At 45.4% G+C, this 26,508-nt stretch overlaps 1 pseudogene; it reads right to left on the reverse strand.

Annotated features, from left to right (window-relative positions):
- Window positions 1-1,174: 1,174 nt before the first annotated feature.
- The window catches only part of LOC132226799 (securin-like), a 32,665-nt pseudogene continuing 7,331 nt past the window's right edge, over window positions 1,175-26,508 (reverse strand).

The raw sequence follows: 26,508 nt of genomic DNA on the forward strand, positions 1-26,508 counted from the left end.
CTTCAAGGCCCATCCAAATGTCAATCCCTCCTGGGCAAAGCCTTCTCCTCTTTCCAGACACACTCATTGCTCGTGGCCCGGGGTGAGTTACCGAGACACCACTGTTAATCACCACTTTACACAGTGTGGCCATGTGATTTAGCCCCAGGACCTGTGGGTACAGGACATCCTCCTCTTATGGCAATGCCAGCATAACCTAGAGTGGGCCAAATCTTCCCAAAGCCAGGCAAGGTTTTCTTCTCAAGGCCTTGAACACCCAGAGAGTCTGAGTTTGAAGATACATGGTTGTTCTTCAAAATGGAGAGTGAGAAGGAAAATGTTATCCTTAATATTTTTTTGTTTCATTCAGCAGCAAGTAAGACATGAATATTTTAAGTGGATTGTCAAGTCACAAACATTATTTATGCTTTTCTCCCACTGTTAAAAATGGGAATCCATTTTCCCCCTCAGTTTTAGAACCTGAATGCCTACAGCAGGGCATGTTAGTATATGTACAGTAGCTGCTCTGTGGTTCATTGAGTCAGTCACCTACTGCATGACCATTACTGTGCCAGTGATATGCTGCATGCCTAGGAGACACACCTGCCTTTTCATTTGAACTCAGATCCAGCCACAACACTTAGCCTTTTCAACCCCAAAGATTGTCCCTGTATGGGGTTGCAATAGAATATTATGGCCCCACAGGGGTCTCTGCAGTTCCTTGCACCTGCATTCCACACTCTTCCCCTCTGTTTTCATTTCAATTTAAGGTCCCACCCCCTCCTTTCTATCTGCCTAAGCTCCACCATGCCTAGATAGACCTCTCTGTCTTCCTGTAGCCTTCCAGCCGCAGGTAGGCTCTCTCAAACACAGTCTCTTCTGTTTTACTCTAGTGGGTTGTGTTTGCATGTCTTATCTCCTCCATAAGACTCTTAGCTCCTATACAAGGCAGTTCTCATCTTCTTTTAAACTCCTCAGAGTACTTAGCAGATTGCTAGGTACACAACAGGCACTTAATAAATAATTCACTCTTTGGCACAGACATTCTTCACATTCCAACAGATGAAATGGAATCTTCTAATCTTGCTACTCAATCTGCAACCTGGATGAGCAGTGTTGACCTTTTTTTTTAAATAAAGAATTGCTTAATACAAACTACTAATACACACACACAAACTACGAAGTGTTAAGAAATTTAAATATCTAAGTCATAGCAAACTGGTGGCAATTCAACAACCAGAGTGCACAGGATGCTTGAAGGAGCTGGCAACTGACTAGACTCCCACGGTGAAGAGGGCTGAAGAGGGCACGCCTTTGGGGTGGGGGGCAGGTGTAATAGCGTTTCAAGTTCCCTCTCCTCACTGAGAAGCATGAGAGGCACTCCACTCAAGGGGAGGAGCCTGCTGCTCCTCAGATGGCCAACACTCCCAAAATCTAGAGGACTGAAGGGAAAGAATTTTTCTATTTCTGAACAGGTGTCATCTGAAGCAGGAACAGAGCTTTATGCTTTAATGGTCTTCTTGGTCATCCTTTTGACAGAGAAGTTTGTTTTTGTTTGAGGGGTCCATTCGCCTTTGCTTAGTGACTTTCCTGTGACTCCGGTGAAACTTCCCATAGCCTTTCTGGCAGCTTCAGGTAAGGCTGTTGGGGCAGCAAACATTGCCAACATGTGTTGAAACCTGTGATCTCCCATCTAAAGCTTTGTCTGATGGCCCGGACCCCAGCGTCCGCCCATCCTTAGGAGCCACACAGGTGGCTGATTCTCCATTTTCCTTATCACGAAGATCAGAGTAGCCAATCTGGATTAGGTTAGGATCAACAGCCAAACTCATCCAAGACGGGCCTGGGCCTCTTCTGGGAGCTTGGTAGAAATGCAGAACTGACTCAAAATCTGCATTTTTTTCAATCTTTAATTTTTTTATTGATTAAGGTATTACATATGTGACCTCATTCCCCCCATAAACCCTCCTCCCCAGGGGATTTCTATGCATAAAAAGCACTGCACTAAATGACACTAATTGCCAAATCCGGGTCTTTGCTTCCTCACTTGGTGCACTGTTTTTGCTTCTCTTATACCTGGCTCTTCCCACATCATCCACGCCCTGTGCTTCCCCTCCCTAGTGCATCATTTTAACCCTCTTTCCAATGCCCTTAATGCTCTCACTCCTCTAGTCTCTATTTCTGTCTACAGAATACCAACAATTCACTTTCTCCATTTTTTTGTTGTTGTTTTTTTGAGGCCCTGGCACCTACCATGCTGGGCCTTGTGTTTTGTTGAGCCTATACATGCCTTCCTCATAAAACAGCTAAGGGAGAAGTCTTTGGCAAGAAATCTGAACTCAATCTTCTCTTGAATGAGTTATAGCTCTTTTTGCCTTTTCTGTTTATCAACTCTCTCCTAACTGAATGTGGGGTGACAGTGAATCTGTGCTCTTCATTTATAGATTCAGCTGCTAAAAAGAATGTGAAAACTGAGCAGTCTTCAGTGGTTAAGCCTAAACCCTTAACTCAAAGAAATGTATGCCTTACTTTAAAACAATCAAACACAGAAAATTATACTTAGAAGGAATGCCAAGGTTTGCTTTACATAATAATTCTTCCACTTAAAAAAAATACTTCAAAAGGATTTTAAAGTACTAATCTTTAAAGTGACTTAGAATTACATTTATTCACATCTTGATTAGAGTGCAAGCATCTTGAAATTCAGGGGAGACATCTTCAGTTTGAGTTACTGTATTCTATGTTGAGTGGAGTGGGGGGAGCGGGGGGGGGGCGGCGAGAAGGGCAGGTTTGGAGCCTGAATTACAAAGCAAATGATCTCACTTCCCCACCCCCATATTTTGTAGCAGGAAGTGCTGCCTGTGGAAGTGGGTTTCTTGTGGGGTCGCAAGGAAAGCATTCCAGGAGACCCACAGGGAGGATGAGGTCTGGTGATAAAATGTATTTGTGGTACCAGGTGCAAAATCAAAGGAGTTCCCTAGGTTTCCAATATCCCACCTCTGTCTGTCCTGCCATGGAAACGTCCAATCTTGCCTTCAACAGGCCCAGAAATAGGGCCAGTGTCCAGACATTGTGGCATTCCAAGGCTAGTCCAGTCCAGCCTTTCTCGCTGTCCGGCTAGCGGAGGTTGTTTTCCCAGCTGTGTCTCGGTTGGGGCCCTGCATTTGGAGTCCCTGTGGCTGCCAGTACTTCAGGTGTTGCTAGCCCCACATAGCTGCTATGAAGAGAACATGGGAAGAACTGGGAAAGCATATGTTATGGGGAGGGGGAGAGATAAAGGGCTTTGTTAGCTGGGATTATATTACCTGGGGCTTAGTAAGGACTAGGCACTTTTTTATACTAACCAACCAACTCCCCAAGTTTTCTAGGGCTTCTGAAGAGCCTACTCCTTGCCCTACCAGTGGTCGGCAAACTGCGGCTCGCGAGCCACATGCGGCTTTTTGGCCCCTTGAGTGTGGCTCTTCCTAAGCCTTAGGAGTGCCCTAATTAAGTTAATAACAATGTACCTACCTATATAGTTTAAGTTAAAAAAATTTGGCTCTCAAAAGAAATTTCAATTGTTGTACTGTTGCTATTTGGCTCTGTTGACTAATGAGTTTCCCGACCACTGCCCTAACCGGTTTGGCTCAGTGGATAGAGCGCCGACCTGCAGGCTGAGGGGTCCTGGGTTCAATTCTGGTCAGGGGCATGTACCTTGGTTGTGCAGGAGGCAGCTGATTGATGTTTCTCTCTCATAGATGTTTCTAACTCTCTAACCCTCTCCCTTCCTCTCTGTAAAAAATCAATAAAATATATTTTTTAAAAAAAAAAGCCCACTCCTTAACCAATCCATTCTTTCCCCAGGCTAGACTGACAGGCCTCTGTGGTCCCCATTGTGGCTCTTACTGCGCATGTGCTTACCTCCCTCTTTATCATTCTATCCCTACCAACATCGATCTGCAGGGGAACTGATGGGCAGTTCCCTGGGGAGTGTGTGAAGCTGTAACTTCCTGGGGAAGTAAGCAGGCTTATGCTCCCCAGTTGATCATACGGAATAATGTCTGGTTCCCTTTGCTTCCTTCCTTTATTAATGTCTAGCTACCTGCACTAAGAGAACTAAACAGTTAAGTACTGCTGCTGAAGATCACATGACTTCTTGACTCACATTCCCTTCCTGAGGCTTCCTTTACAATGATAATTTTATTTAGACTTAAAAACAACAACACGATGGTTCATAAAGCAAAGAGATAGATTGGACAGAGCCTTCCTTAATGCCAAGGGCTAACAATAATTGAGTGGTTCAATTTCTATTCATTTTTCTTAAATCTCTGATTGCTTACACAATAATTTTCTTCCCCAATCAATTAGTCTAACAATTCACATCAATATTTTATTTTTAATGGTTGACTACTCATTTCATTAAAAATGTAAGTGCATTAGCTCAATGTAAAATGATTCCAAAGGGATAGCCTTATTTAAATATTCATAACATGAAAATTAATAAATCTGTGCATAGTGTTTGCATTTTTAAAAGGCAGGCTGCTGTCAGATGTGTTTGGTCCTAGACAAAATTCACTAAGTTAAAAACCTTGAGCATCATCTTTTTATTGATTCTTCTTTACAATAAAACAATGCAATAGAAATGTTATGAGAACAGTATTACTATCCAAGGACTCATTGCTTCTCTCAGCTTCACCCACTTATAACTATTTTCCCTTCCTCTCTGTCTTTCTTGCTACCCTCCACTCCTATCACCTGAATTCTGACCCCTAAATCAGCCTGCCTGAAATCAAAGAAGTTGAATGTTGGATGTGCATAATATTTATTTCCATTTTACTCAAGCTCTCTCTTCTCCCCACCCCTCCCCCCAATAAAGCCAATGAGTTATAATAGTGCACAGCAAGCTTTAGGGAAAACTGTTTCCATTGGGTTTCCTCCCAATTGAAGGACGAGGCACACACTTCATGAGGGTAAAGGTGTTTTTTGTATGTTGGTTTATGAGTATATAACTTTAAAATCAGCAAACTTGACAAATCTATTGATTAGAAGGTCAAAGAATCCAGCTAGAATAGGGCTCTCTCATAAGCTATCAAAGCCTAGAGAATACCATTTTCATCATTCACAAAAATTAACTTGAAATGGATTAAGGACTTAAATGTAAGACATGGAAAAATACACCTAATAAAACTCCTAAAGAAAACTCCTAAAGAAAAAGCTCTTTGACATTGGTCATGGCAATGACTTTTTTAATATGATACCAAAAGTATAGGCAACAAAAGCAGAAATAAACAAGTGGGACTATATCAAACTAAAAAGCTTCTGCGCAGCAAAGAAAACAAGTAACAAAATGAAAATGTATTGTCAACCATATATTTGATAAGGGACTATTATCTAAACTATATAAGGAACTCATATAACTCAATAGCAAAATCTCTCTATATAAAAGCCTAATATGCACATTGTCCCTGCGGGAGTTCAACTGGGAGACTGATCGCTTGCTATGATGTGAGCTGACCACCAGGGGTCAGCGTGGAATGAATGAAGGCCCCTGCTGGCACTGGCAGTCGTGAAAGGGAGGTCCCCCAGCCAGCAGCCGGAAGGTGCCCATCAGCCCTGATTGCCAGCCAGGCCTAGGGACCCTACCCATGCATAAATTTTGTGCACTGGGCCTCTAGTAATAATAATAATAATAATAATAATAATAATAATAATAATAATAATAATCTGATTTAATAAATGGGCAAAGGACCTGAATAGACATTTTTCTAAAGAAGATATACAAATGTCCAACAGATATATAAAAAGGTAGGTGCTCAACAGCACTAATTATCAAAGAAATGCAAATCAAAACCACAATCAGATATCACCTCATACCTGTCAGGGTGGCTAGTATAAAAATATAAAAGAAGAGATGATAAATATTGGCGAAGATGTGAAGGAATGGAATCCTCATACACTCTTGGTATGAATGTAAACTGGTACAGTCACTATGGAAAGCAGTATGGAGGTTCCTCAAAAAGTTAAAAATAGAACTATCATATGACCTAGCAACCCAACTTCTAGGTATATATCCAAAGGAAATGAAATCACTATCTTGAAGAGATATCTGCACTCCCATATACATTGAAGCACTGTTCATATCAGCAAACTTGACAAATCTATGCATTGATTAGAAGGTGAAAGAATCCAGGTAAAGCAGGACATCTCTGATCAGCTACCAAAACCTTGAGAATGCTATTCACATCATTCAGCAAAATGGATACCTAAGTATCCATCTATTGATGAGTGGATAAAGAAAATGTGATATATATAATGAAATTTTAAAGAAAACTCCACCAGTTGCAATAGCATGAATGATGCTGGAAGGCATTATGCTAAGTGAAATTAGCTGGACAGCAAGATAAAACACTGCATGGTATTACCTTACATGTGGAATCCAAAAAAGAAAAAAAGGACAAGTTCTCTTCCAGTTCTACATTACGTATAAAAAAGAGTAGGTCTTTGAAAGAGAAAAGCCCAGGCTAGACTGGCAAATATGTGGTACAAAAGTGGCGCCATCCTCCCCCATAGGGACCCCGATCACCCTCCTTTACTTGGAGCCCTTACAGAGCCTCAGAATCCTTCTCTACCCACTCCTTCCGTCAGCCTCTGCCAAATGCCCACCATCGGCTCGTGAGTTGAAATTTACTTGCTATCCCTGAAGGGGAAAGATCAACAGAAGAAAAAAATTCATTTCCACGTAGGCAGGGCAGGGCAGAGCTCAGCAATAATGACGGCTGGGTTTCAGAGACCTCCACAGACATCAGGCTTTGGAGGTCAAACTCAGGTTTGAGGCCGAAAGAACAGAGAAGCCTTCAGAACAGCAAGGACAAGATCCCCAAGTTTGTTTGAAATGGAACCTGAAATCAAACACACGGACACGTCTGTGTTTAGGTCTCAAGATGTGGAGCTGCCTTTGTGATTCAGGTCATCCTTTATAAATTACGTTCTTCTTCTGGGCCAAGGAAGGAAAGAAAATACTCAAATCCATAAGCTGTATTTATTTGATTTTACTGAAAACGTATATGTTCAGTTGTTCTATTGTAAATGAGGCACATGTGGAATCCATATATATAGGGGAGAAACAGATGGTGCAGTCTCTCCCTGCATGTGTCCACAGAGGCTATGAAGTCTAAGATATACAAAGAATCGAAGGTTTGGAGATGGTGTGTATATTACTCACAGCTGAAAAATCCTGGAGTCATCGACTTCAGAGTTTCTCCAAGTGTGGTCCACAAACCACCTGCCTCGGAACCTCCTGGGGTGTCTATTAATATGCAGGCCTCCTGCATCCCCTCCTCGCAGCTCCACCAAGCCCGATTCTCGGCCAGTGACGTGTTCCTAGTCGGGAAGGAGCCTCCTGAAACAACAAATGTTACTCTGTGACTCTGGGGACCGAGGTCTGTGCTTCTGGGCATGACTGTATTTCATAGACAGATATAAATACATTTTAGACTTATCGGGGGTTTTAATATTCTCTTAATCCCTCCCTTCCTTTATCAGCGAATCGTGGCTCTACTAAGTTGGTGCTATTTTTGGTCATTAATCTTTCTTCTAGGTTTGTAGCACATTTTGTCTAACTAAAGGGGAAGCTTCTAAAATCATCCCTGTTACATCTGAGCTTGTTTTTGCCCCCTAAGTCATTATAGCCTCTTTGCGGTTTTCCCACTGTGCCCTTGACACCATTGAGCAGTCTTGATTTTCTGGAGTCTAAATGGGCAAGAATGAGCTACCATCAAAATGAACAAGAGGCCGAAACCGGTTTGGCTCAGTGGATAGAGCGTCAGCCTGCGGACTGAAAGGTCCCAGGTTCGATTCCGGTCAAGGGCATGTACCTGGGTTGCGGGCACATCCCCAGTAGGAGATGTGCAGGAGGCAGCTGATCGATGTTTCTCTCTCATCGATGTTTCTAACTCTCTATCTCTCTCCCTTCCTCTCTGTAAAAAATCAATAAAATATATTTTAAAAAAAAGAATTCAGTATGTGTGTATGTGTGTGTAGAACACACACACACACTATTTAAAAAAACAAAAACAAACAAACAAAAAAAACAAACAAGAGCAACGCTGCACAGTTCATACCTTCTCCTTTCACCTGGAGGCTGCCCCGAATCCCAGCTGATATGATTAAGTGGGAATACATCATCAATGGTGTCAAGGGCACAGTGGGAAAACCGCAAAGAGGCTATAATGACTTAGGGGGCAAAAACAAGCTCAGATGTAACAGGGATGATTTTAGAAGCTTCCCCTTTAGTTAGACAAAATGTGCTACAAACCTAGAAGAAAGATTAATGACCAAAAATAGCACCAACTTAGTAGAGCCACGATTCGCTGATAAAGGAAGGGAGGGATTAAGAGAATATTAAAATCATCACAGAATGGCAGCCCCCTCGGAGGAGAAAATTATGGCACCTGTTGAGTTGCATTAAAATCACTACCAAAAAGGGATAGAGAGTAATTGGGTAATATACTGTAGGTGGCGGGAACCGAAGGGAGAATTTCAGCAATTGAATGTACGAAAGGTCTCAACTTGGGGCTCTGAGCGCAGAGCCTTACTTTGTAGATTCCAGCGATGGCTGCACAGGATAAAGGCCTGAGAGGTTGGAGAGCGTTCAAGCATCGGTTCACAAAGGGTGGGAGGTTGCCATCCTCTGAGGAATCACCTGGACCATCCCGCACAAACGAGGGGCTACAGCCTGCACGTGAACAGTCGGTGGCCACAGGATTGAGCACGCTAAGCCAAGCGCCTGGGAACGCTGATCACCCGATGGGCTGTGCGGTGTAGAGTGATTTTCTGCTGGAGAGCTACTTCGGCTTAGCGTGGGCATCCTCTGAGCTGTCCTTTGGGAAAAGAGCTGTTGTCAAAATATCTGCTAACGGGAGAGTCTTGCAGATTGTTTTTGTGTTGCAAGTTGTTAAATGCCACCCTAGAGTAAGAGTTTATAGAGATGACCCTTGTGGTGGGGCTGAGAAAAAGGGATGTAACTGGAGATGCCGAGGCCTCTGGCTGCCTTGATAGATAGGACAGTCCTCCCTCGGTACCTGGGGGGTGGGTTCCAGAACCTCGCGTGGATACCAAAATCCACTGATGCTCAAGTCCCTTATACACACTGCTGTAGTATTTGCATATAACCCATGTACATCTTCCCCTGTACTTTAAATCATCTCCAGATTACTTAAAATATTTGATAGAATGTAAATGCTATGTAAGGAGCTGTTATACTGGATTGTTTAGGAAATAATGAGCAAAAAACTCTGTACAAGTTCAGTACAAATGCAGCCATCCTGGGTCTAACTATATAGTACACATCAGCAGCAATGTAACATTTCCCCCCAAATATTTTCCATCTTCAGTTGGTTGATTTGATGAGGCTGCAAACCCTGCTTTGAATTTTGTAGATGGTAGATGTGGACAAAGGTACAAAGGACCTAGCCTGATACCTGGGAGAGAAACGAGGGCCGTAAGCCATGGCCTTGTGGAAGATGACAGTCATTGAGTACTCTCCGTGCACCAGTTACTGTGATAACAATATTTTAAAATTACTACTGTTAACACACTGCTAATGTTAATAACAACATATAAGCACCTAATACCATCTGGCATAATCCCCACAAGGAGCTCATGAGGGTCACATGATTATCTCTATTATACAGAAAAGCAAACTGCAGTTTAGAGAATGAAACTGGTCAAGGTCCCGTGGTCTGATTCCAAAGAACCTGCTTGTAACTCCTATTCTACGTGCTTTGCATTTTCAGTGGATGATGGCACTGAAGACTCACAATAGCTCTGTATGGTGGGTGGTCTTACACCCCCTAACTTATAGATGAGGAAATGGAGGCCTAGAAAGCTTAGGGGAGGTGTTGCCTGCAGGGACAGCTCATAAGTGACAGCTCCAGAACTCATGCCCAGGTCCACCTTATGCTAAAACCTGCTTCTCGATAGACAACAGAGGCAAGGTCGGGAGGGCAACTTTCCATGGGTGGGAAAGGTGACCTTCAGTGCAACAACAAACAATGGCTGAGACCTTGTCTTGCCAGGTGCCACCCCAGCCTGGATCTAGCATCACCCAAACCCTGGCTGCCGGTGTGCAGACAGACTCTCAGAGTTTAAGACAGAGTGTACATTCAGGTGGGACAGAACCGAGTGACAAAATGCATGGCCCAGCCAGTAATGGGTGGTCAGGAAGGCAGGAGAACAACCCACCTTAGCCGTGCTCACACAGGCTTCTGTGATTCAGATGAGATCTACACCAGCCCCTCAGAGTGGGCAACCTGGGTTGGGGCACATTCTCCCCAGCCAATGCTGAGATATTCATAAGAGATACTCCCCCCAAGGTGCTCGTAGCTCTGTGGCCGACTATCCCTTCCCCAAAGGCAGTATCTTTAGGTGAAGAAACAACATTTCCAAGCCCCTGGTATCACTGAGCCCTGCAGGGCAGGAGGCAGTCTCTCTTAGCTGAGTTTGCAGAGCTTGTGAATAAGTTTTACAGTTTAACTCACAGAGTAGCAACCTTAATTCCAAGCTCTTTGGGTAGCTTTGAGGGACCTAGCTTATACCAACTCCCAAAGATGAAGATGTGACTGAGGCTGGCCAGCATCTGTGTCTGCTCCACTGTTCCCACCCCCTGAACACACCATGTCCTCTCCCCGTTCTACACATTTACTGATGGGATAACCTCCATCTGACCCCTGCATCCTCCGAGGTACATCTCAATTCCCAGCTCCTGCAGGAAGCCTTTCCTAACCATCCTCCCCATTACTGATCTCTCATCCTCTGAGAGTCTACAGCACTGAAAGATAATGGGACATCATTTAGCCCCTAATTGGATATTGGCTAGTATTGATCACGCTCTCTTCCTGTATGTTCTACTTCACCAACTAGACTCTAAGCCATTTAAGACTAGAGAATGTATTTCATATTTCTCCAGCCTCCACCGTTAAATCCAGCACATTGGGAACATTTGGAGGCACTGGATAAAAAGGCGCATATTAAACACTTCTTTGATTCTCTGAAGATCACCATATTTTCTATGCATCTCAAATCCCCTTCCTCCAAAATCCTTCCTCAACCACTTTGGCTCACACTGATTTTCCTGAGAGGGCTCTAGTCTCTTCACGAATGAGATGGCCAAACCTCCGAAACTGGTGACAAACCCAGACTGTGGCAAAAGAGCCCCAAAAGCCACTCTGTGGGGACATGCAGTCAGCCATGTGCCTCAGTGGTTGGGCACTGCACAGCTCCAGGGTGTCATCACCCACATCCTGCACAAGTGCACCTGGCCACCCAGTGTGACCCCTTAACTGAGTTTCCATGTAAACGTCAATAAGTATATTTGGAAGACCTTCAGCAATTCTTGGTGTTGGAGAACTTGGAGAGCTAAGTTAGGGCCCCTTTCTGGGCCCCCTTGGGCTCTGGCAGCTGAATGAGAGCAGGCACGGATCAGGAACCACGTGTTCACGGGAGTGAATTCTCCTCCACCACCATCATGTGGACATACTCAGCATTCCCTCCTATCTCCAGCAGAGCCCCGGCTCCTGGCACCTGTCAGGAAATCATCAGTGCACCCAGCCTCGCACACGAAAGAGATGAGATTGCAGGACCAGCCACTGCACATACTTGAAAATTCCAGGCTGTGCTTATCTGACCTGACATTGACCTGGCTTTGGAGACAGTCTTGTTTCCTCAGGGGCAGTTTCGTGCTAGAAAATGGTTCTGTGTTATAAATGACCATCCAATCCTACTGGGCAGAGCCAGGCTCCTGGAAGGTGGCCTCAGGAATCTTGAATGGAAGTGAGGACAGATCTGACAAAGAGCAGGTGGCTTCTGAGAGCCCTGGGGTCTTCCATGGAGGATGGGTTCCGTGACGTCTATCTGTCCACATGGTAGAAGAGACACCCCCACATTATCTGAGCCAGGACAGGATCCCTGGCACCTCATCAATGATACGTCTCCCCTCGGTGGAAGGCGGCCAGGAGCCCTTTCAGGCCAGATAACCCAGGTTGATGTGTTAAAAGGTGCCTGGGACCTCGAGAGGAAGAGAGCAGAGGTTGGACGCTTTAAAACATGAAGGGGGAGTGTGTGTGTGTGTGTGTGTGTGTGTGTGTGTGTGTGTGTGTCCTTGTGTTGGATTGTGAGTGGTTAGAATAAAGGAGGGTAAAGGATTTCCTCTAAATCACTGCTCCTCAACCTGTGGGTTGCAACCCCTTTGAGGGTCGAACGACTCTTTCACAGGAGTTGCCTAATACATCCTGTATATCAGATATTTGCATTACGATTCATAAAAGTAGCAAAATTACAGTTATGAAGTAGCAACGAAAATAATTTTATGGTTGGGGGGTCACCACAACATGAGGAACTGTATTAAAGGGTTGCGGCGTTAGGAAGGTTGAGAACCACTGCTCTAAATGCTAAAGCTTGGAAATTGCGGGGCTCATATGTAACACCCACTTTCTCCACCTGAATTCAGAATTTGTAGAGAGAAAGGAGCAGACAGTCACCAGTTGGAGATCCCTCTAACAAATAAGCTGCCTGGTGAGCGTGGTTGTGGATCTGCAGCCTCAGGGCTGCGCTGACACCTGGGAAATACCCGCATGGACAGAGCTCGGCAGGCCCTCCCCACAGGGCTGGGCCCTCGGCAGGCACCAGGCGCCAGGCTGGACCCGCTTTGTGATTATTCAATCCCACAGTTGGAAGGTCACCTTGTCCAATCTCCTACCCCCTGAAACGTTCCCTCAAAAAGGCAGTGGGTGGAGAGGAGGAAAATTGAGTGAAGGGGTCAAAGGTGCAAACTTCTAGTTATAAGTCCTGGGATGTGGTCATGGTTAACAATACTGTATGTACTATTTACCTGAAAGTTGCCAAGGGAGTAGCTCTTAAAAGTTCTCATCACAAGAGAAAACACTGTAACTGTATGAGGTGATGGATGTTAACTAAACTTACGGTGGTGATCATTTTATTGTAATGTATACATAAATCAGTTTAGTACACCTAAAATGAATACAGTGTTCTATGTCAATTATATCTCAATTTTTAAAAAATTCCCTCAACAACCCCTTTTGGGTAGTTGTTTGCATAGCTTCTGTTTCCCATCACCTCCTTTAGCAGCTGCACTGAGTCCCGTATTAGTTTTTGGACTGTGATCTCAACAAGCTGGGTGCTTTGTGGCAGGATTGTGTTTAATTTCATTTTAAGCTTCACTGATGCCTTGCTCCTTCCTTTAAGATGCCTGTGTTATTACAGATCATTCTGAAAAATGCTGAAGGAGTTAGGTTCTCCTTGCTGAGCCACTGAGGGGGGATTCATCTGAGACAGGACTAGGCTGATGGGACGGGGTTGAATATGCACTTGTTGGTGGGGTTACAGCAGGACCCAGGGTGAGAAGGTGGAATTGCAGCTCCAGGTTGCTGAGCCCTGGGCAAGGAGAGATGTCAGAGTTGGGGAAGGTTTCCCATGAAGGCCCAGAGTCATGGCTCAAGCACCAGTTGAATCCCCTTTCCTTACCTGGGTTGCTGGGTGACCATTAGTCTTCAGCCTTCTGCTTCCTTGTAAGATCCTGGCATCTTGCTGTATTTGCACAGGAGCCTGGACACAACTATGGTGCTTGCAGGCCCCAATAGGATCCTTCTGAACCTAACAGTCCCTACGTGGACAGACTTTACATATATTTAAGACATTAAATACTTCTGTGAAGTACTTCCATGTACATAACAATAATAGTTAAATATTAAATGCAGTAGAGCACCAAGAATACAGACAGAATGGAAACAAGGTTCATTGGGCCTCAAGTTACAGAAAGTTTAATAGTATTTAGGCTTATTTTCCAGCCATCATCTCAGACACTGCGGTGATGTTCATGAAGATTGGGGAGCTCCTCCTGCAACTCTTCACCCCAAACTTAGAAAACATGCTCTGTCCCCGATGCAAGTACACGAGGTGGGTCTTGCTCCTTTGTGTGGCTTTGGAGGGTATACAGGATATGGAAGAGAACATGGCTTTAGGAAGTGATACTGTTCACAAGTCCAGTTTGGTTTTGGGCTCCTGAGGCTTGAGCATTAACCAGCGTAAAATAAACAGGTACGTGGAAACTGTATCTCTGAATTGCATTCTAACCACCATTTCCATCTATTTCTCTCTGCCCTTTAATATACTTGGAATGACCCAGGTTGGGTTAGAAAATAAGTCTGAGTTTGTTGATGAAATCCAATTGTATAGATGTGCTGGTGTTCACAAATCCTCTGAATTCAGTCTTCTGGAATTTTCTCAGATTGAAATCAAATGCTCACACTCCTGCCTGGCTCTCAAATTCAAGTCAGCAGTATCTGCCGTCACACACAGCCTGCATGTGACATTTCTGTAGGAGGTTATCACAGCGTAAGGACCATGTGAGTACTCGGGGCTTCTCTAATCAGGTTTTCTTGACACTTGTTTTGTTGCATTCAAATCTCACGGGCTGATCAAGTGACCATGCTGTTCAGTGACTGGAACAAAGACAGCTTCTTACAAATGCCTGCCCTTGTTTCAAACCCATTCTCCTGCTACATAGCAGCATTGTTCACAATTGTCCAAAGGCAGAAACAACAACCAACAGATGAATAAATACATAAACAAAATGTGGTATACACATACAATGGAATATTATTCAGCCTTAAACGGAAGGAAATTCTGACACACGCTACAACATATCCTTAAAAATATTATGCTAAGTGAAATAAGCCAAACATAAAACAATACATATTATATGATTCCACTTGATGAAATATCTAGAATAGGCAAATTTATAGAGACAGAAAGTAGAATAGAGGTTACCAGGGGTGGAGAGCAGAGGATGATGAAGAGTTATTATTTAACTAGAGGCCTGGTGCACGAATTTGTGCATGGGTGGGTCTCGCTGGGTGGCCTGCAGGAATGGGGCCAAAACCCGCAGTCCAACGCCACCTGCAGCTCTTACCTGCCACTCCTGCTCATCCTGGCCCCACTGTGCCTGCCCCGGGCTCACGCCCAATCAGTTCCAATGGGGAGAGGCTCACGCTGTCTTAGCAGCGTTCACCAGCCATGAGCCCTGCATCTGGTGCCCTCCCAAGGGGAGTGGCCTGCAGGATCAGGCTGAAATTGGCTCTCCAACATCCCCTGAGAAGTTCTGGATTGCAAGAGGGTACAGGCCAGGCCAAGGGACCCCACCAGGGCACGATTAGGCTGGAAGGGACCGCGAGAGGGCTCCAGGGCATGTCCGGCCCATCTCAGTCCTGATGGGCCAGACCCCAGCAGCAAGCTAACCTACCGGTTGGAGCATCTGCCCCCTGGTGGTCAGTGCATGTCATAGCGAGGGGTTGAGCAACCTTAGCATATCATTAGCATATTACGATTTGATTGGTTGTTCTGCCATTTGGTCTATTTGCATATTACCCTTTTATTTTATAGGATGGGTACAGAGTCTCAGTTTGAGATGATGGAAAGCTCTGGAAATGGATAGTGGTGATGATTGTACAACACTGTGAATACATTTAATGCCCCTGAATTATACACTTAAAAATGGTAATGTTATGTGTGTATATTTTAGTGCAATAAAAATAGTAAAACAAAACAAAAAGGGTACGTGAAGGACCAGAAGTAGAAGGATATCAGGTAAATTATGCCGCAAACACTGCTAACTAGGGAAATCAGCATTCCAGGTGCCTGCAGCCTATAGACACTCTCAGAAATCACCATCTCAATCTCACTACATCTCTGTGGGGGATAATGTCCCATTTCACCAATGAATAAACTGGGGCACAGGAACATGGACTCACCCAACATCGGATCATTGGCCAGTAGCAGACCTGTGGCTTCCACACCTTTCTTCACACTCAAAGTGGTGCTTTTCCAGCTGCTGCAGCGACCTCCCTACAAAGGTCACCGGGAGCCTCACAGAAAAGCAGCCCACGCATAGGACCAGTGAGGAGGGCTGACGAGGCAGTCAGGGGCGCCAGCCAGAGGACAACAGCCTGGCCCGCAAACCCCAACTGGCCTCGCTCTCTCCGTCCCCGGGAGGAAGAGGTCACCAAGCTTTTGGCCGGGTTGACAGCCTGGACATGCATTTACTTTGAAGACATATCTTGACTACACAATAACTGGAACCCCAACCTTTCTGCCTCCTTAAAGCTTATGTATTCAGGGATCTTTTCAAGACACAGACACCAAATTCTAATCTTCTTCATGTCAGAATCCAGCGCTTCTCCAACATTCAGTTCCCTGGACTGTTTTTCAATAGAACTTTTCCAGTTTGACTTTTGAATCCAGCATCGTGGGCACCAGATCACTACTTGCAAGTAGCCCGAGGAGTTTCCCCCACCTGGTGAAATGCATGCATATCATTTTCACTTTATATGTGAGGTCAATCTCTTCGGGGCCCCGTTCAGCAGAGAGAGCCATACATCTCCAGGTTTTATGGTTGCAGAAGTCACTACATCAAACCATCCACTGGCTTTTTCTGAGCAAAGTGATCCATCTGTGTAATTAATCTTGACTGCTCTCCTGCCAAGAATCGGCAGCTTCAGCTCTGCCTGTTGCTGTTCATAGCAGCTTGAAAGATGGCACTGAAGGCACCTCGATTCTGATTTTCACCCCCAAGTCATTCACCTGTGGACTTCCTCTTTGCTGGCATTCCTGCAAGTGAGCTGTTAGTTAAACTCCCCAAATTGTTCTTTCCGGACAGTGGCTGCCTCAGGGTGGGTGCCAAGGCCAGGCCACCTGTACTCTGCCTACTGTCCATCTGTCCTCGATTTCTAGGACTCTGTCTCTGGAGTGTGAGAACTGGGTTCCCAGGTCTGGCAGCCTGTTTGCCAAACGCCCGCCCACTGCAGCTGGAGGAGGCAGTGGTCCCAGTGGTTAGGAATATGGGCTCTGACGAGATGCTGCCATTTTAACTCTGGCTTTATGGTGAGCACGTGCTGTGGTGCTGGGAAAGCCTCTCACTCTCTCAGTGCCTCAGTTTCCTCCTCCATAAAATGGGCATAGTAATAGTATACCCACCCTGTAAGTGGTTGGGAATAAATAGATTCTAACATGTCAAGCACTTAGGATAAGTTGGAAGCAGAGTAAGACCTCAATGTAGGCTAATCCCTATCTTCTGAGTATTCTTGATTAGAGCCCGGATTTACAGAGGGCTTCACTAAAATGCTAACCTTCACAAATTTCCTGGCAGCCCCTTGTAAATATCCACAACCAAGGGCAAACATGTTGAGTGACACTCCTTGGCCTTCCCCACATTATCTGTCAATCTTCAGAGGCCGCTGCACCTTGGGAGTCAAAGATTATGACTCTCCAGTCGCCAGATCTGTTGAATCACTCACTCTTACACCTGCTGTTTTCTTTTTCTCATTTACAACTTGCTTTGCCACTTTTAATAAGAATTGGAAAGTTCAGTGTAAAACACTCAATTAAAAAAAAAATTATGGTGACACTTTTATAAGTGAATGAGGATTATCTGTTACTTTAGATTTACAAAACTTAGAAGTACACGTTCATTTGTCTTACCCTCCTACACCTGTTGTTTGACAGGCACTTTATAATTTACAGAAGATTTGGTCTCATGTTCGTTACCAGACTCTGTCCACACAGCTCTCACTTCCTGCCTTATTGATGGAACTCTGGTGCTTCTGAACTTGACCGTGCTTTTCTCTTGGTGTGGCCTGGCTCCTTGGGGACATCTCCATTCTCCATGACTCCTGGTATGGCTCGTCCTTCTAGAACTTCTGGCATTGGCTTAGGTTCCACCTCCTCCAGGAACGTCCCCTGCGGGTCCCGTCCACTCTGCGGAAAGGGCCCTTTTCTGTGTGTCGCGGCACCTTGTACTCATCATCCACGACTGCTGAATGCATTACTTTCCCCTGCTGGACCCTAAGTTCTTTGAGGGCCGAGACTGTTGCTTCTTGTGGTCTCACTGGTCCCTACCACACACCGTGTGCTATTTCAAGGGCGCTCATAAAATAAATGAACCACCCACAGAGGGATATTGAACTTGCCAAGGAGGGTCCTTAGAGAGGACAGACAGTCAACATGACAGAGAAATTTGGAGGAGGCTTCCCAGACGAAGTGCCATGTGGAATTGAGTCTTTGAAGATGAGGATGATTTTGACAAGCAGAGGAGGGGAAGCAAGTGTCTTCAGACCAAGGAATCAGCAGGAGTGAGACTCATGGGTCTGAAGACCTGCTGAGGTGGAGACCTGGGTGGGGTGAGCAGGAGGAGGGAGTAGGGGAGGGGAGCACTGCCAAGCAGGATGCTCATTTGTGAAGTTAGGGTGTTCTACACCGGGAAGAGGCTGGGCCTTGTTCTGCAGATCCTGGAATCTATTAAAGTATTCTTTGCAGGATGGTGTTTTAGAAGGAGTATGCCTGAAATAGCAAGGTGCAGTAAGTGCCTCGTATGCTGCACCTGTGGAGTACACATGTAGCTTCTTTCGCTGGTCTCCACATGCAATATCTCTGGAAAGATATGCTCTAGAAACTGGTATCAGTGGTTGGCCCCTAAGAAGGGAACTTTTGTGGGGGGACAAGGATGGAAGACAATTTTTGTTGTATTCCTTTTGCTCTGTTTCCAGTTTTTCCAATCCAGGTCCCAGGAACAGCTCTCTGTCTCGTTGGTCTTGAGTAAACCTCTTTACCCACCTGGGATTTGGGTTCCCTTTAGGTCTGCAAGATTCATGCCAGCTCTCTCCTGAACTCCAGCAGCATGCGTACTTGCATTCGGAAATGTTTCTTGATTGATTCATCGATACCCTATTACCTGTTATACTGAAGGTGTTCAGCATCATTTCTCAAGATGCTGGCAGCTCATCTGACTGGGGGTGGAGTGGGGGAGGGTGGGAGCAACTGAGGCACTTCGTGCCCAATCCCCAGCACTGAGACCATTAAATATTGGGGAGGTGGAGGCAGCTTTATTTTGCTCTAAGAACATGTCTGGTGCGGGCCATCATTGTGTGGCTAAGGCTGGGAGAGGCCCTTGATGAGGACTCTATAGAGGACAGCAAGACCCCTCTCTTGCCCACGAATTTGTTGACATGAAAATCATGCTCCTGATGCAGATCAGCGTTGTGTCTGTCCGTTTTCCAAAAGGCCCCATGATGCGAGCTCGCTCTTGCCTCTAACAAGGCTCTGAAAGTGGTTTGAAATAACTTGAATACATTTGTCAAGATGTTCCACCTTGTAGGAGTACATAGCAAATAGTAAATATTAAAATTAATTGTGCCAAACAGACTCTTACCATGTAAATGGAATTGTCAGCTGTGTATAATAAAATGTTAAAATTACGTGTCGCACAAGGGATAAATTTAACCTGGTTATTTGACGCAGAATTAAATTAAAGACCGAATGCACTTACTTTTTAATAGGCTTTACATTGTTATATGACTTGCCTCAGAGTCATTTATATCCAAGCCATAAGTCTTTACAGCAGGTAGTGTAAATTTGCCACCTTTAGTCACCAAAGCATGCAGTATTTCTTCCTCATAACTTTGTTTTCTGGGGATAATCATTGATACATCTTAGTATTTGTGATGTTTCCTCTCTCTCATATTCACATAGAGAACAATCCATTCCCACAGGGCTTTGTTCTCTTTAATGTTGAGTGACTCTACCGGCCACAACACGGCTCAAGATACTGGTCCTCATTTCCTGGTCCAGCAGCCCTTCCAGAGGAGGGTGACCAGACACAACAAAGAACTAGGTGTCTTGTATTTTCATTCATTAACCTGCCAACCCTACAGCAGAGCCCCTCTCAGTTTTCAGACCTCCTTCCTGCACAGACTCCACCTCCACCCCAGGAGCCCCGCCTCCTGAGCGCTTGCTCACCTGCTTCCCCTTGGTCCCCACTGTAGGGATGGATTCCACCTGGAACAGCTAAGCTTCCCTCTCACTTCCTGGGTTCAGTCTCTGCCAAATACGTCCCATGTCTGTTGTCTCCATGTGCTCAGCTATTTGCTGAGGAATTCACCTTGGGCCTGCAGCGTCTGTTACTCCTGATGATGAATGACCCAGCATGCGGGTGAAACTAGGAGGAGACAGGATTAAAAGGCCCTCACTCCAGGGGGTGGTTTCCTCCTGTATAGGAACCTCCAAGTGCAAGATTCGTGCTCCCCACACGGCAACCAGATCACCTCGTGTGTCTACAGGCCAGCTCGACAGCGGACATTGGATGCACTTTCTTATTAGCGAGTCACTGTTTCATTACATGATCTGGACTCAGATGAGGGAGGCAGAAAGCTATTACATCATTTTTTCTGTGTTAAGTCAAATGCTTCTTGCGTAAGAAATCTGTCAGCTCTCATGGAATTAACAAATAGCCTCATTTTTCAGGCAATAAAAATGTCCAGTTCAATCCAGAGTTCAGATTTGTCATGCAATTTAAACTCCTTTCTTCCCGCCAGATGGGGCCTGATACATGGTGAGGAGCCAGCCATGAGGCCGGCAGTCGTAGCTGCTCATCACTGTTTTCACTCCTTCTCCCCAGTGCAGACTCCCCCAGAGCAGGAGGGAGGTAGAAGGCAGGGGAGGAGTCAGGGGGTCACCCCTACAATGTGGGTCAGGCGGATTCTTTCTCCTGTGCCGTACTTTTGTGGGTCATCCCCTTGGCACCTCGCTTAACATGGCTGGCCCTCCAACCCCCAGTTCTTTGAAATAAGTCAAAGTCATTCCAGCTGGCCTCACCCTCCTCCCCATAGCCCCCGGTACACCCATGTCACGGTCCCATCCCCTCTCAAGCCCTTGTCTTCACTCTGCTCCCTGGCAGGGGCCACTCCAGCCACAGTCTTTTCTCTCCGATGGGAGGCGGATGCCAGCCTGCACCCACCCAATTCTGGCCACACAGGTGAAGCTCTCTGAGTGGATCCGCAGTCTCTCTTGCTTTGACTAAGGGAGACACCACTCCCCTCCTCCCAGGCCAGGGGGGCTGGAGTGAGGGCAGGAGTGGTGGGAAAGCCCAGCCACTGCCAACTCTCTTCAAAGGCATCCTTGCCACCGGCTGCTTCAACCTCCTACGAAACTCCTTGTCTCCTCTTTCCAACTGTTGGGGTGGGTGACAGAAGCAGCTTTGGGCCACCCCTTTGCCACCCTTACACAGATGACCTAGCACCCCCTTTAGGGTAGCTCTCAGCTTCAGGACCTCACCCAAATCTCAATACAGGAGGCGGGTCACGCTAATATCCCGTTACAGTTACTACTTAGGAAATGGTCATAAAGTTAGGAGAGAGCTGGAAAGTCACTTTTAATAGGAGAGCTTCTAGATTTTGACTTGATTTTACTCCTGAGTTTATTTCTTAGGAGGGGGAGGAAGCAGCAGAAGGACCACAGCTCTGACCCTATTGTACGTGTTGTGAAGGGAACGCTGGATATGATTAGACATGTCCCTGGTATTTTTAGAAAGGAGACTTCAAATGGAGGGGGGGGGTGTGCGCATTTCAAACATACCCACGTGAGACACTGAAAGGGAAGACGGATGTGAGGTGCTCTGCACATCAGCATGAGGCAAATGCTCTGGTGGAAAAGACAGGGAGGCCTGTAAAGGGAGCTGTGTGATCGCAGGGCGGACGCAGTTGTGTGACAGTAGGATGACATGGTCACACGCTGGAAGGAGGGGACCTTGTCCAGAGGCCCGTGCAGAGCAGGAGCCCGGACCTGAAGGAAAGACGAAGGCCAGGACGAGCTGAAGTGTGTTGAACAGCAAGGTCAGCACCAGGTTTTGTGTTTGGTGCGAACAGACTCCTCTCCATGCGGGGCTCTGTTCTGTGTACTCATATTTGAACTTGTTTGATCAGCACAACAATTCAATACTATTATCATCGCATTCTCCAGGTGGGGAAATGGAGGTGCAGAGAGTTAAGAAAACTTGTCCAAAGTCAGACAGCTAATAAGTGGCGAAGTGGAAATTCACACCAGGCATCCGGGCTTCTGAGCCTGTGCCCTTCACACACCCCCTCCCTCCGACCTTTAGTTCATCCAGGTTGAGCTCTGCCAGGAGCTGTGCTCCTTTGAGGCCATGGATTAGGTTTCGCTCACCTGTGTAATCCCAGCATTTAGCTCAGTGTCTGGCACATAGCACACACTCTAAGCTTGTTGAATGGAACAAGTGTGACAAGTAGAATGAGACTCCTTCTCTGTTCTATTTTTGCCAGAGCCTCCAACCCGAGGATAATGGATGATAAGAACTATTCACATTTTGAATGAAGGGGCTGGCCACATCCCCCTTGAACTTAGAGGAAGCCAAGCGTGCCCAGCAACCCTTGTGCATATGCAGAGGCTGGTGGCTCCTAGGATAGAGCAAAGATTCCCCTGAAGAGAATGTGTAGGACTAGAGAGCATCGTGGCTTCCCTGCCCCTTCCCACCTCTCCACAGCCAGGGTAAGTGGAGAAAGGCCCTGGAGAACTGCAGGGGGGAGGTTAAAGTTATTTTTAGAAAGGGAAGCTGACACCTCACTTGCTGGCCAGGTCCTGGCTCATCTACCAAACTCTCTTGCCTTCCTGCCTTCCTCTCTTCTCTCTGTGGCTGGACGGGCACAGGAAGGAGAACTTGAAATGTGGCCTTGGGTTTCCTGGTCATGAGATGGGGGCTTGACTCCCCCCTGAGGTAGCCTGTAGTAGAGCTCGGGAAGTATGTCTCAGCGCTGTGGCTGATGCAATGGTGTGAGCACACTCCACCATGACATGCTTCCTCGGCACACCAGGAAGTAGCAATGCCCACCTGAACTAACTCCTAGAGCCACGTGCATAGTACCCCAGCCTTTCAGCCATTGGTCGCCTGTAGCAATGTGTCTCCCTCTGATTGGTCCCCTCATGCTATATATACCCCTGTAGTTCCTCAATAAAATGGATCTGCGTCAATGAACCTGGTCCCTGGAGTCGTGCATGCAGACGCCCTAGCGCATTGGGGCTCCGTCGTCCTCATCCCCGAGGGACCCCCTGCTTCAGTAGCCTAAAGGCAGGGGGCTGGCCGAAGCTCCCCCTGATGGCTGGGAGAGGGGAGATGGCAAGAGTAGGAATGCCCTGCAAACCCCAGCTTGGAAAGGACCACAGCCTATAGGTGAAAGGAGCCCTTAGCAAACCTCGGAGAGGAAGGGTCCAAGGGGTCACCTAAGAGTGCGTGACCCTTGTTTGGGAATAGTGTAGAGTCCATATGCGTCGGGGAGAGTGTTCTGGGGTTTTCCTGGGGGAGCGATGGTGGTGGGAGGTGTACATAATAAGCCTACAAAGGATCCCATAAGAATTTTCCAATGTGTATATGTCAGCAATGGGTGGGAGCATTACAAAGCTCAGAGAAAAGCACAGAACCCAGGCCCCATTCCCTGCCCTTGGCCCTGGGGAAACCAGAAATAGCAGAGAGAGTGGGGGGCAGGGGCAGGTAGAAGAAGAAGCAGGTCTGACCTGACCTGGGGTGGTGGGTGGGAGAGAAGGGAGACCCTTTTGTCAGATGAGAGAGTGAAGTTTTATTTGGCTTATGCTGGACTTTCTAATACTTGAAAATGACCAGAGTGCTGTCAGATCTGCCCAAGATGACACCCAGCATGTGTGGGTGGCTGTGGTGGGAGAAAGACAAAGCTATTTCTTGATTTCATCCCACCCGATCCAGCCTGTTCACTAACCAGTTACACAAGGAAGTGGCGGGTGGGCAGTGAAATGTACACATATAATGTACACTGCCTTTCCCCAAAACTAACACACGCTAAAGAAACCCAGAGCATTTTAATATTTCTGAAATCCAATACCTTGTAAATCCAGTGAATATTTATTATATTTTTCCCCTGAAATAGATTGCATTTTAGGATTGAGAATATTTTGCAATGACGGAACTGTTTCCAGGTTTTTAAGAGCGTTCACTCATGTGATTGCCAGTTGAATGTCACTCTGTGACCTTCCTGCGCTAGGAAGTTTAGTTGTCCAGCCTGGATGGGGTGACAGGACCGGAGTGAACAGGGATTGGCTTCAGACTGTGGGCAGAAAGCACAGGGAACTCCCACCACATTCCTGGCAAAAGATGTCAGGAGAAGCAGAGGACAACCTCAGGTTTCAAGTCCAGAGGGTAAGGCGGGGCAAGAGTCTGATATGAAGTCAAGTGTTGGCTGTACAGCACTGTGAGTTAAGTGAGTCTGAAGGGATTTTTAAAGGAAGGGACTTTACATTAAAAAAAAAAAGAGAGTAGCCATTCATCTGTGGATGGACACTTAGTTGTCTCTGTCTTGGCTATTGTGAGCAAAGCTGCAGTAAACATGAGGGTGCCCATATACTTCCAGAGAATGCTTTTGTTTGTTTAAATATATACCCAGAAATGGGATTGCTGGATCATGTGGTGATTCTATTTTTATTTTTTTGAGGATTCCCCATACTGGTTTCTAAAGTGGCGGCACCAATTTACATTCCCACCGTCAGTGCACAAGGACTCCATTTTCTCCACATCACCACTCTTGTTGTCTATGTGAGGTGACGTTAACTTAACCTATTGTAGCAATCATATCACAATATACACATATGCAAAATCATTATGTTACATACTTTGGATTAATACAATGTTATGTGTCAATTATATCTCAAAAAGAAAAACAAGCTATGCCAATACAATTTTAAAAAAAGAGTAATAAGTGCCTTTGTTTAAATCCACAGACAGGAAGAGGACTGTTAAGGGGACTAAAATGGTATAAATAGTCACAATTATGTAAATTTAGTCTAAGCAAAAATTTTACACCTGAGGACATTGAACTCTAAAAAATAGGGTTAAACAACTTGTCCAAAGTGACACAACTAATAACCAATAGAAGTGATCGTATCTAATTTCCCTTCAATTTTATCGCAATGCAAAGAGTCTTCAAAATGCAAGGGATAAAATAGAGAAGGCATATGTAGCTCAGGATGGTAAAGAAAGAGTAAGAAAACACCTAGCTCTAGTTCAGAAATTCTGAGTTCCCACACAGCTGCTCTTCTCGTTGGCCAAAGACAGACATCGCCACTGCAGGGTGGCACAACTTCTTGCTGAGCCTGGATAAGGTTCAAGAATTCTGCCTCTAGCAACTACCACCACCTGAACCTGCCTGCCCCCACGAAGCTGCCTCTCCTACACTGCATTCCAGACGTGACATCACAAAGCCCGGGAAGAACTTAGAGGCGGGTCCCAGAACCTGGTCATACTCTTTGAGATTATGGAAGAACAAGACCTCCCAAATATCAAAAAAGTGCATCCCAAAAGTGGAAACTGGAGGACTGTTGTTTCCTGGTAAAATTATAATATTGAATATTAAATATTGAGGTTTTTTAGAAAATAAGGATCTGAGGGTTCACAAAAGCAAGTTGTACAATATTAATAACCTCATTATTTTTTCATAGTGTTAGTAACCTAGTGTGTAAGGGAAATTGATAAAGTTCCTTAAAAGATGTAGAAATATATTACCGTATTTTTTCTGTGTATAAGACGCTATTTTTTCCTAAAATCTTTAGACTGAAAATCGAGGGGCATCTTATACATGGAACTCAGCTGAGAAGGGAGCCTACTGGGTGCAGGTGCTTAGCTGCCCATACCTTGTCAAACAGGCTTCCTCCAATCAGGAGCCTTATTGTTACTGACTACTGACGTCAGCTGATGCCATAATTGGAGGTGGAGGTGGAGGTGGAGAGTGCACAGACGCAACAGGGACCTGAGCATTCTGAACCCATAAAGATGTCAAAAAATAAAAAGATAAATACTGGTAAGCGATTGTCTTACTCTGCAAAATTCAAACTGAATGTAATCAGCTATGCAAAAGAGCATGGAAATAGAGCTGCAGAGAGACCAAGTTGGACCTCCCCCGACTGACTGTATGATCAGACAGTGGAGAAAACGGAAAAACAACTCCTTAAGATGCCAAAAATGAATAAGGCCTTAACAGGAAAACCAGCAAAATGGGCAAACTTGGAGCAGAGGCTTAAGACTTGGATTATGGAGCAGCTCCAGAGTGGCTTATGTGTGTCAATCAAGCTTATTCAATGTCAGGCAAGAATGTTTGCAAGCGAAAAGAACATTGTTGATTTTACAGGAAAGGCAAAATGGTGCTTCAGTTTCATGAGGAGAGAAGGGTTGGCCATGAGAACACGAACAAAGTTAGCTCAGAAAATGCTACCGGTTTATGAGGATGATCTCACATATATAGACAGTGAGTCAGAAGACAACAGTGATACAATAAAAGTTGAAGAAAATGATATGGCTGGAACTAATAGTGATGAAAAGAGCAGTGATACAACAGAGGCTGAATAAAGTGATATGCTGCATAATATCATATACTGGTATGTAAACATTACCAGCATTAATTACTAAATAAAAATGTGTTCTGTTTTATGTTTAAAATATTGATTTATTAATTTGGGGTTGGAAAAATGGGCATCTTATACATAGGGGTGTCTTATACACAGACAAATATGGTAATTGCATGAAATATGGTTTGGTAAATTCATTCATGATTAAAGACCCTGTACCCAAAGAGAATAAGTTGCTCTGTGAGTGGATATTTGTAAAGCATTGTCGAG

The sequence above is a fragment of the Myotis daubentonii genome, chromosome 2 (assembly GCF_963259705.1).
Source record: "Myotis daubentonii chromosome 2, mMyoDau2.1, whole genome shotgun sequence".
Lineage (NCBI taxonomy): Eukaryota > Metazoa > Chordata > Mammalia > Chiroptera > Vespertilionidae > Myotis > Myotis daubentonii.